The sequence below is a fragment of the Odocoileus virginianus genome, chromosome 6 (assembly GCF_023699985.2).
Source record: "Odocoileus virginianus isolate 20LAN1187 ecotype Illinois chromosome 6, Ovbor_1.2, whole genome shotgun sequence".
Taxonomy (NCBI): Eukaryota; Metazoa; Chordata; class Mammalia; order Artiodactyla; family Cervidae; genus Odocoileus; species Odocoileus virginianus.
The window spans coordinates 73,093,639-73,105,769 of record NC_069679.1 but is presented as its reverse complement, the minus strand read 5'-3'; the positions used below and the strand labels follow the sequence as shown (position 1 = coordinate 73,105,769).

The 12,131-nt window shown below is 37.0% G+C and overlaps 1 protein-coding gene across 2 annotated transcripts in view; it reads right to left on the bottom strand.

Annotated features, from left to right (window-relative positions):
• Positions 1–12,131, bottom strand: part of YLPM1 (YLP motif containing 1) — a 63,386-nt gene that overhangs the window by 31,773 nt on the left and 19,482 nt on the right. The window lies entirely within an intron of this gene.

Here is a 12,131-nt window from a genome sequence, read left to right as displayed (position 1 = left end):
ACTCAAGACAGTAAAGTGAAAAAAAATTTTTTTCCATGTAAAAATATTTAAGGCAATCTTGCCTTAGAATTTTTTTTACAAAAATGACTGTTAGTCATTAAACAAATCCTGAGATACCAATATCTTAGAACCATTAATGTTAAGGTGGCAGAGCTCAGAAGGTCTTAGGACAAATCTCCTGCAGCAAGTCACTGATATACTGAATTGTTAAAAAGCAATGATTAATATTGTACCTTAATAGACAGAAAAGTCCACTCATTTCAAACAGGGGAAAAAAAAAAGTCCCATAGCTAATTCTGAGAGTACTTTTAGTTAAATTATAACTAAAAACTAAAAATGAAACAATTAGCAACGTAACATAGGATGAGTATAAATACTGTTGGAGCTAACATTATCATCTTGACTGACAAAAGTTTAAAAACAGCAGCCAGCTATGTCCTAAAAGCATGCCCCAACATTTAAAAATCTGGACCAAGATATTCTGCTATGGACCCACTTGCACATTTGATAAATATTTAGCATATATCCTCTTCAAGTACTACGCTAAGTCCAAGAGATACAAGAATAAAATGTGTTCTTTGTCCTCAAAGGGATTACAACCAAAGAGACAGAATCTAAGTGTAAATAACTGACAAAAGATGCAATGACTAACATCTATCTGCATTTAATAAGGACAAGAGAGGAGAGAATGGTCAATTCTACGAGAGTGAAGGTAGTGCTATCCAATAAAGGCTTTCTATAACAGAAGATGCTTTAGTTAACTCTTGAGAAACAAATTCTCAGAGACCAGGTTAACAGAGAGGACTGGAGATGATGCAAGTGGGTGGCAAGGACATCCCAGGCTAAGGAAGCACTATGAGGAAAAGCAGAGAAACATACCAGCACAGCACGTTTGGAAGTGCAAATAGTCTGGCACGGCTGAAGGAAGAGGAGACGAAGTCTAGGAGAGCCGGGAGAGAAGGAGCAGGAAAGCAGCACACTGAGAGATAAGGCAAAGAGACAGGCCAGGGCCAGCTTCCAGGAGATCCTGTGCACCTCGGGGCCACAGACTACCGGTACTCCTCCAATACGCATTTCCATTCTTCCTACTCTAATGGAACCTCTCCATTTTTAGCAAGACATAAGGATAGCCAGACTAAAGACTCTCTTTCCCAAACTCTCTTGCAGGGAGAACTTGCAGCCATGTTCTGGCCAATGAGCTGAGAGTGAAAATGATTTACACATCCTTCTGGGTGGTAAACTTAAAGGGAAAAACAGTCTTCTCTTCACCATATTCTCTTTTTCATGCTGGCTGTCATACGGTGGTGAGGCATCCTGAACCATGTAGATATGGACCACATACTAAGAGATGGTAAAGTAACAAATGAGAAGGAATCTGGATTCTTGACACTAGAGTCACCATGTAAGTCCTAAAAGAGAACAAACCTCCAACTTGTTAAAGCCATGTGACTTTGGATCTCTATTGTAACAGACTAATTAATTCAGCTGGGTTAGGAGTTAGAGGGCTTCCCAGGTGGCGTGGGTGCTAAAGAACCTGCCTGCCAATGTAGGAGACATAAGAGATGCAGGAAGATCCCTGGAGGAGGAAATGGCAATCCACTCCAGTATTCTTGCCATGCAAGAATCCTCGTGGACTGCAGTGTCCATGGGGTCACAGAGTTGGACATGATTGAAGTGACTGCGCTTGCAAAAAGAGTTAGAAATTACCTTAAGCACTCAGAGACACTAAATATCTTATTTTTAAAAGATTGCTCCAGCAGAAAAGTAACAGATGGATAAGTGGGAAAAGTTGACGGTAAACTGTCTCTACAGTCTAAGTGAAGGTGAAGTCTGTTCTAAGACGGTAACTGCTATGAGGATGAAAAGGAGAGATAAAAGTGAGAAATGTGAAGGATGGTAAAGCTGATAAATTTTCTAACAGGTGCAATTTAAAATACTGGAAAAGGAAGAACTAGGATGGTTCCAAGGTTTCTGGCTGAGGTGACAGTAATGCCTTTCATAACTCTAAAGAGAAATAGAAGGGTTTTTCTTTCATTTGTTAGGGAAATAAATGAGTAATAAATTCAGTTTCAGCAATATATTGACTTCCTATCCCTGTGACATTAGGCTTTGCTGACCTGGAAGTCTTAGTTTCAAAGGGAGGAATGCCTCTATTGGGGGACACAACAATGACTCTATTAAAGTTTCAGTTCAGACTGCCATCTGGCCACTTTGGGTTCTGAATCGACAGGCAAAGAAGGCAGTTATTACTGTACTGGCTGGGGTGAGTAATACTGTCTTTCAAGGGGAAACTGGGTACTTTTTATACAATGAGGGTGAGGGTATGTCTGGAATGGAGGAAATGCTCCAGGACACTCCTTACTACCTTCTATGTCCTATGACTAAAGTCAAGACAAAACTACAATTACTCAATCCAGGCAGGGCTGAGAATACCTTAGACCTTTCAAGAATGAAAGTTTGGGACACTTCACCAGGCAGGGAACCTGGACAAGCTGAGGTGCTTGCTGAGAGCAAAGAGAATATGGATTAAGTAGAGAAAGAAGGTAGTTATAAACACCAATTGAAATTACATGACCAGCCTTTCAGCAGCTGAAGAGCTGGGCAGATGGCTCGGAGAAGGACGTCCGATGTCATTGTCCTCCCAGCTTTTCGATCCTCCCCCGAAGCCCCTCAATAAAATGGTTTGATTCCAAAAAAAAAAAAAGAAATTACATGACCAGTTGCAGAAATACGGGCTGTGATAGAGTAGTTCTTCCTTAACGTTTGCTATGAAATGTTTCAATATATACATATTTATTAGTCAGATATTTCTGATTGATTCTTCTTCCTAATCATCTAACGTAAGATGTATTAGTACTGCTGCTGCTGCTAAGTCGCTTCAGTCGTGTCCGACTCTGTGCCACCCCACAGACGGAAGCCCACCAGGCTCCCCCGTCCCTGGGATTCTCCAGGCAAGAACACTGGAGTGGGTTGCCACTGCCTTCTCCATGTATTAGTACTGGCCAGCTTTGTATCTCAGAATTTCAGTCACAGACTATCAAAGAGGAGATGTGAGCCAGCTAGGGAGAACGACGTCCATTTCCCCCCCAAAAAAAAAAACCAGAGACTTTATAATCTTTTCTGGGAAAATGGTTAGAAAGTTGTTGGTTATCCAGGGATAAATATTTCATGTTAGATACAAATCCCCCCCACCCCGTGACCCACCCTAACCAGAAACACAGAAGCAAGAGAACTCTGGGAAATTTACTTCAGCCCAGTCAAGCTGACACAGAGTCATCACAAGGAATTTTAAAATGCATAAACTCACTATCAACAGAGAGAAGGGGCCACTGGCAGATGAGAACTTTGTTTTTAAACTCTGGACGACAAAGAACAAACATGAGTGCTAACACATGGAGCTGCAGTTCAGAGTGCTGGGATCAAAACGGGGCTGGCTTGCCCACAGAAACCCAGGGAGAGTCAGGGTTCTCAGATGCCAAGGATGACGGGGAAAAGGCTAGGTAAGACTTGGGGCTAAAATGATGTAAATTAAAATCCATGTTCTAAAGCATCGACCAGCCATTCCCTGGGCTTGAACTGTCTCTAAATGCCTGAGTTTGAGGGTCCCCTAGCATTAGCACACAATCCTCTGGCCTATCTCCTACAGCAAAGTCTGACAACTGATGAGCCCCCTCCACATGCATAAACAGCACCCCATCAGTTTCACTGTCTCCCTCTCTTAAGTATAAATGGACAATTAAAGATCACAATATATTTGAGGAATGGCTCCAAAATGAAAGGAAGAGAATATGGATCTGGAAGAAAGAGCAATAATGCAAAAAAGCGGAAGAGAACTTAAAAAAAAAAAAAAAAAAACTCTCAAGTTAGTATCCTCAGAGAGAATTCTTCAGATATAGTATCAGTAAATCAAGAACAATTTGCTATATATAAAAAAGGATCAGAACCAGAAGAACTATAGAAATTAATTCTCAAAATAGGCAATAAAAGGACCAGAAGTATCTCAGAAAGTTTAACAAAATGAGAGAGAACAGAAAGAAATATAGCAGGTTCAAAATACTACAAATGAGGAGTTCCAGGAAAACAGAAAACAAGAGAAAAAATAAAAAATAAATGAAGAAATAGGACAAAGAAATTTCCCAGAGTTAGACTCTAATTTCCAGATGGAAAGGGCCCAGTTCACTAAGTATCCAGTACAGTTAATAATACTGAACAAATAAAAACCACTATAAAATATTAAAATAATGAAGATTAAATAAAAATTTCCTAGTAGTAGGGAGAAACCATCTAAAAAGGAAATGAATCAGAACAGCACAACAGTTATACTAGGTAACAAAAAGAGAATGCTTGCTGACCCTAAACACTGATCCTAAATTAGGTTCAACTTCAATGGACATGAGTTTGAGTAAACTCTGGGAGTTGGTGACAGACGGGGAGGCCTGTTGTGCTGCAGTCCATGGGGTCACAAAGAGTCGGACACGACTGAGCAACTGAACTGAAAACTATTAAATAGTATGGCACTGGTACAAAAACAAACATACATATCAATGGAACAGAAGAGAGAGCCCAAAAACAAACCCAGGCACATGCAGTCAACTAATTCATGACAAAGGAGCCAAGAATATACAATGCAGATAGGATAGTCTCTTAAATAAATGTTACTGAGAACAGACAACCACATGCAAAAGAATGAAACTGGACTACAACCATATATTATACACAAAAATTAACTCAAAATGGATGAAAGACAAGTGTAAGACCTGAAATCATGAAACTTCTAGAAGAAACAAAAGGCAGCAGGCTCCTTGACACGGGTCTTGGCAATGATTTTTTGATTCTAAACATCAAAAGCAAAGAAACGAAAGCAGGACTACATCAAAAAGTAGGACTGCATCAAACTAAAACGCTTCTGCACAGTGAAGCAAACCATCAATAAAATGAAAGGGCAGCCTACTTAATGGTAGAAAATATTTCCAAATCATGTATCTGATGGGCTTCCTTGATGGCTCAGCTGGTAAAGAGTCTGCCTGCAAAGCGGGAGATTTGGGTTTGATCCCCTGGTCTGCAAGATCCCCTACAGAAGGAAATGGTAACCCACTCCAGTGTTCTTGCCTGGGAAATTCCATGAATGGAGGAGCCTGACAGACTACAGTTCATGGAATCCCGAAGAGTTGGACACGACTGAGCAAGTTCATGTATCTGATAAGGGGCTAATTCCAAAATATAAAAAGAACTCATACAACTCAATAGCAAAATATGAGACAACCTGATTTTAAAATGAGCAGAAGATCTAAACAGACATTTTTCCAAAGCAGACACACAGATGGCCAAGAGGTACATGAAAAGATGCCCTATACCAGTAATGGAAATGCAAATCAAAACCACAATGAGATGCTACTTCACACTTGTTAGAAAGGCTATTATCAAGAAGACTAGAAATAACAAGTGTTGGTAAGGATACAGAGAAAAGGGAACCCTTGTGCACTGTTGGTGGGAATGTAAACTGGTGTAGCTACTATGGAAAACAGTATGGAGGCTCTTCGAAAAGCTAAAAATAGAATTATCATATGACCCAGCAATTCCATTTCTGGGTATTTATTGGAGAAGAAAACGAAAAAACTAACTCAAAAAGATACATGCCCCCCTCCCCTGGTCCCCCCCTCATCACCCACCTTGTTCACTGCAGCATTACTTACAATAGCCAAGATATGGAAACAACTTACGTGTCCCACTGATGAAAAGAACGGACAAAGAAGATGTAGCATATACTGGATGGAATGTTACAAGAATAAAATCTTGCCATTTGTGACAATATAAATGGACCACCAGGGAATTATGCTAACTAAGTTAAATAAGTCAGAGAAAGGCATACCATATGACCTCTCTTAGATGCGGAATCCTAGAAAACAAATTTAATTAATTAAAAAACCAAGCTCTTAGATACAGAGAACACATTGATAGTTGCCAGAGGTGGGGTGTGGGAGGTGGGAGAAATGGGTAAACTTTTTATTTTCTTTTGTTTTTTAGTTTAAATAAATTAAAATAAAATATATTCAACTTCAAATTATATACTCAAATTATTAATCAAGTGTGAGGTTAGATTAAAACATTAGATTAGATTAGGTTAGATGAGGTTAGATTTTCAGGCATACAAGAGTTCAGGGAACTTACTTCCAACCCACAATTTTTTAGTTAACTGAACAAGCACTCCAGGAAAAGGAGGCACTAAACCACAAAGAGAAAGCCATGAGACTCAACAAACCGTGAATCCAATCTAGAATAAGAGTCAAAGGAAATGATGGAATAACAGCCACATGCCAGATCTTCAGAGCAGCCAACCAACCCAGGTAAAAGCAAGAGGATGCACAAATTTGGGAGAGAGCTCTCAAGAGAAAAAGATGTTGCTTTTGGGACTGGAGTTAACAGGATTATTTTAAAGATGTTGCAAGAAGAACAGCAACTGGAAATTCAAAAAAAAAAAAAGGTTATTACACTAAAGAAAATGTAATCACAGTATACTGCTTACCTCTATGAACAACATTACTTACTGATTTATTTAAAAATAATGATATAACTATGTTGAGCAGAAGGGGTTACAGAATACTATAAGAATTAAATTTTACCTATCAGAACAGGAAGTAAATAAGTAGTATCTAAAACATATAAATGAAAAAAAATAAAGGGGGGGGCGGGAAGGGGTGGGAAAATAAATAAATAAAACGTATAAATGACAAAAGGAACAGCACATTCTTTAGTAATATGAGGTAATTACCAAAAGAAACAGCTGAAGAATTAGAAGCTGTCGTTAGCTTCTAAACACATCGAGGGTGGTTTCGAGCAGTGGGCAGTTATTTCTCTTGATTTTAAAAAAAATCATATGTATGTATCATTTTGATTAAAAATGTATTTCTTTAACAGACACACACAGAGTGTAAGCTTTAACCAGGAAAAGGGCTTCTTCTGAGGCCACAAGAAGAATGATTGCAACTTAAGTAGTGGTAAGGCAGAGAAGAAAGTTTCATTGGGCCTGTAAGCCTTGATTCTCTCTCTGGGGCAGGGAGCAAAATTAAGGATACAAAGAGAAACAGTTTGCTGAGACAAAGAAGGCAGCATTAGCACAGAATATCTATGCAAAATAGTGAAGGCTGGACGCAGCTATTGTTGGACAAAGGGGAAAGGAGCTGACCAAATGCTTGTCAAAGGTACACCGCAGGGAAGTCCAGGTTAGGATGCCACATTTCCAACTTTGATCCCTGGTCGGGGAACTAATATCCCACAAGCTACATGGCCCAGCCAGAAAAACAGTATGTCTCAATGCTAAGGACAGAGACCACATATTTATGAAGGAAAAAAGGATGCCATTTCAGGCTTTGTGATGATTTGGTTCCTTTTCTTGAAGCTACATTCATTAATTTATTAAAGTGCCTAGAATAACATGTTAGGCCATTAAAAAGGTGTAAAATCATCTGTTCTGTATTCAATCCAGGAATTATTAGTTCCTATCAGTGGTAAGAGAAGACTATACACAATATACAAATCAGTATAAGAACATTCTTTAATATGTTAGGTAGTATTATAATCAACTTCAGAATATGAATGAACTACTTTCTAACTAATCTGTGAACACCCTAAGAATTTTACCCATAACTGAGATATTTGACATATGCAACATTTACTGAACACCTACTAATTATCAAGTATTGTGTTAGTGCTGTAAATAAATTGATACCTAACCGCAAGGAGTTCAGAGTCCATAAGAAGAATGAGACAAGTAAATCAACAATCAGAACAGAATTTGATAAATATGGGGCATACTGGTCTCCCTCACTGAAGTAATCCCAATGTCTGACTCACTGAAGGTTCTCAACACATTAACTGCAGAAGTCCCATCCCCAGGGCAGGAAAAATAGGAATCGATAAAGCAAAAGACGACAGAAAAGGGATCACAAACAAAGAGCAGGGCACGTGCAAAGGATAAAGGAAGCAGGAAGCACTAAAAGGTGTGAAGATAAAGAAATGAACAAGGCAGAAAAATTGTAAAAGGTAATGAAATCACTTCTGTAAACCTCATGCCTGCATATATAATACAGTGAAAGGGGAGGGTGTTTTGCTTTCACACAAAATTGCTGACCAGCAGCCAAGGATCATCATTTTATTTTTATTTTGGCGGTCAGAAATATGTTAAACCAACTGAAACATACTTACAACACTACATACAAATGGCAACCACTAATAGTTATAAATACTGCACCTGAAATGTTTCAAAGTTGAAGGATGTTACAAAATGCAAACTATCAAAACCTTTTCGATTTATAAAAGAACTTTTCAGCCCTTGGAATAAATGTATTAAAAGTTACTCATATTAAACATATGTACAAAAATAAGCCATCTTCACAGCAACACAATGAAATACTATGACCTTTTTAACATATAAAAACATATCGGAAGTAAAGTACAAACACAGTATACATGTGCTCAATACAATCACACAAAACACACACATTGTACACTGGCTAGATGAAATGAAAAATAGACAGACATCTGGTGTTTAAATATTTTGAAAATTTTTGCTTGTATAGTTAGGTATTTCAGAAACTTCTAAAAGATAAATTTAATCCTGTTTTTTTCCCTCTTAGCTTCATTTGTAAGCATTTCTCTATGTCATTAAACATTTACTGTAAACATTAAAGAAAATCCTTAAAACTAGGCATGAGACCATTAGAACTAGGAACAAATATTTCAAAATGTGATACAAAAAATACAATCCAAATTGGGTACAAAAACTTAAGAGGGATACAGAAGTATAAATACACTTAAACAAGATAATAATGTCTGATTATCACAATATTTATATAAACACACTCACATCAGCAGATCATGGAAATCACAAGATGCTAAATTCTGGAATCGAATGCCTGCCCTTCTGGTTTTCACGTGAAATGTCATTTTCTAATATGTATAACTAAGATTTTCAAATCAAAATTCCAAAGAGAACTAAACATTATAAACAGAAACAGCCATGAAAAATGGAAGCATTAAGAAAAAGTATGGTATTAATAGTCCCTTGCTAATCCTAGTAAGACAGCTACAGAATGGAAGAGGTCATAATTTCAATCCTAAAACTAACCACAAGTGGGTAAAACTGATCAGAAACCTTGATATTATAAAAATGTCAGTTCTTCCTCAATATCATTAATAGAATCTATATGATGTTCATCAAAATTCCAGAAGTTTTTTTTTTTTTTTTTAAGTGAAAAGCTACTTATAGGGGAAATAGAAAGGACCAAGCATAGTCAAGATAATCTAGATCAGGGGTCAGCAAGCTATGGCCCATGGGTCAAACCCAGTTAAGAGTAATTTTTAAAATATTTTATAGGCTAAAGAAAGGAACAAAGAAAAATGTTTGAAAGAGACTAAATATGGACCACAAAGCCTAAAAACATTTACCATCCGGCCCTTTACAGAAACAGTTTGGTCACCCCTGATCTAGAAACACAGAACTGGAGGACTTACACTAAGAGAGATCAGGATTCATCATGAAGCTATAAAAATTAAAACTGTATGACACTGGTGGAAGGACAGACAGACAAACCAAAGAAAGAGAGTCCAGAGACAAATCCACACATATATTCACTTATGATGGAGACACTGCAAAGTAGTAAGAAAAAGATGCTTTTTTTCAATAGATGGTACTGGGGTCAACTTGACAGTCATATGGAAAACAATGAAATTTATACCCTGCCTCATACCATATGGTAAACCAAAAAAAAACCTATATGGATCGTTGATTTTAAAATAAAAAGTAAAACAATAAAAGACAAAAGACAATAACGTATTTATGACCTTGGAGTAAGCAAAGATTTCTTAAACAAGACATGAAAAAGCACAAATCATAAAGAAAAGATCAGTAAATCAGACTACTAAATTAAAAAACCTAGAATATCTATTAATCAAAAGATACCATTAACTCTTAGGGTTCATTTTGGCTCACTGGATCCAATTTTAGTTTTTAAATTTTTTTTAAACAGTTCTGTTTTTAAGGATTGATAAGTTCATGACTTTATCTCTTACAGGCCTTCCTAAGAACAGAGAGAAAATTCACCTTTTGAAAAACAGAACAAAGCTTATCTTGCAATTACCATATAGGTCCATTGAATTCTTTCATAAATCTAAGATATATTATGGGATCTTCAGTAACTTTTTTTTCTATATAATGAAATATTTTGTGATTTTCTTATCCTAGAATTCATTATTATTCATTATTACTTATCAATTACCCCCAACTATGCTAAAGGTTAAAATATGAAGACAACAAAAGAATGACAGAATTGTGAAATAAGCTGTCACCCCTCCTGTATTGCCCAAAATATTGCAGTCTGCTTTTAGGCTTCATTGAGCACAATTGAGAATTGGGAAATTTTCATATCCTGACAAAGAAAAGTGTCAGAGAAAGTTGTGTCAAAATTATTAGATGAATTAAAGATAAATGCAGAGACAGCTATACTCTAGGTTCTAATAAAAATGTGAAATTAATCATACAAGCGAATCTCTTAAGAGTCCTTAGATGACAATATTCTAGATGAATATTCTCAAACTCAAGAGAGGATGAGTGAACAATGTATTTCTAAGGACAGAAAGGAAATATGGCACTGTCATCCAGCTATTAAACAGAAAAAGACTTCCTCATGTATCTTTGGCAAGAACCTAGACCATTTTGCTTTGCTAAAAGAATACATGACAGAATTATTTCATCTTCTATAATGTCTGTGTGCCAAAATTTACTGGATGCAAGAATTTTTAGTCTTTTAAAGTTTTATTAAAATTTCTAGTAAGTTGTTTTCCTTATCCCTTTATTTTTACTTCTGTAAGTTATTTATAGAGTTACTTTTAAATTAAAAAAAATAAAAAGGTTCCACTGGACCATCTAAATGGTATAGTGAAGACTACTACTTTTCTAGTAGTAGTAGTTTTCTTATCTGAAGGATAAGAACGCAAAAAGTGCTGCAGAGTGAGAAATAGTCAAGACAATTTAGACAGGATACACAAAGAACTGATATCTAGTCTATATAAAGAACTCCTACAAACCGGTAAGAAAAAAAAACCAACAGAAAAATAGGGAAAAGACTTGAACCAGCATTTCACAAGAGGAAATCCAACTGAATGGTAATCAAATAGAAGTCAATTTCATTCATCATCAGGGAAATATAAATTAAATCCATATTACAGTATCACTAGACACCCACCAAGACTGCTAAAATTTTAAAGTTCAATAATACCAAGTGTTGAGGAGGGTATAAAAAAATTGCAGTACATAAAAATAAATGAAAAAAAAAAAATTTGCAGTACAGAAACACTGATGATGAGAGTATAAACTGACACAACCACTTTGGAAAACTGACCGTATTTATCAAAGTAGAATATTATTCATACTCCTATGACAAAGCAATTCTAATCCTTGGTGTACACATCTAAACAAAATTAAGTACAAACACACATGCACACATACACACGTGTGTATCTAAAGGGACATATATAGCACCAAAGGCACAATGCAGTGTTATGCCAGAAAACTCAAATGACCATCAAATTAGAATGGATGAACAGACTGTGGTACATTCACACAATAAAACCCCGTACAGGAACGAGGATGACCACCACCGACGAATCTCACAACAATATAATGTCAAGGAAAAGGTGCCAGACTTAAAAGAGTACATACAGCATGAGTCCATTTACCAAAATACAAAGTTCAGAAATAGGCAAAAATAACCATTCACGTAAAAAGTTGGTATAGTGGTTACCTTGGGATAAGGAAAAATGGGAAGGGGCATGAGCAAGACTTGTCACTTCAGTTCAGACGATCAGTCATGTCCGACTCTTTGCAACCCCACTGACTGCAGCACGCCAGGCTTCCCTGTCCATCAACTCCTCCTGGGAGTTTACTCAAACTCATGTCCATTGAGTCAGTGATGCCACCCAACCATCTCATCCTGTCGTCCCCTTCTCCTCCTGCCTTCAATCTTTCCCAGCATCAGGGTCTTTTCAAATGAGTCACTTCACATCAGGTGGCCAAAGTACTGGAGTTTCAGCTTCGGCATCAGTCCTTCCAATGACTATTCAGGACTGATGCCCTT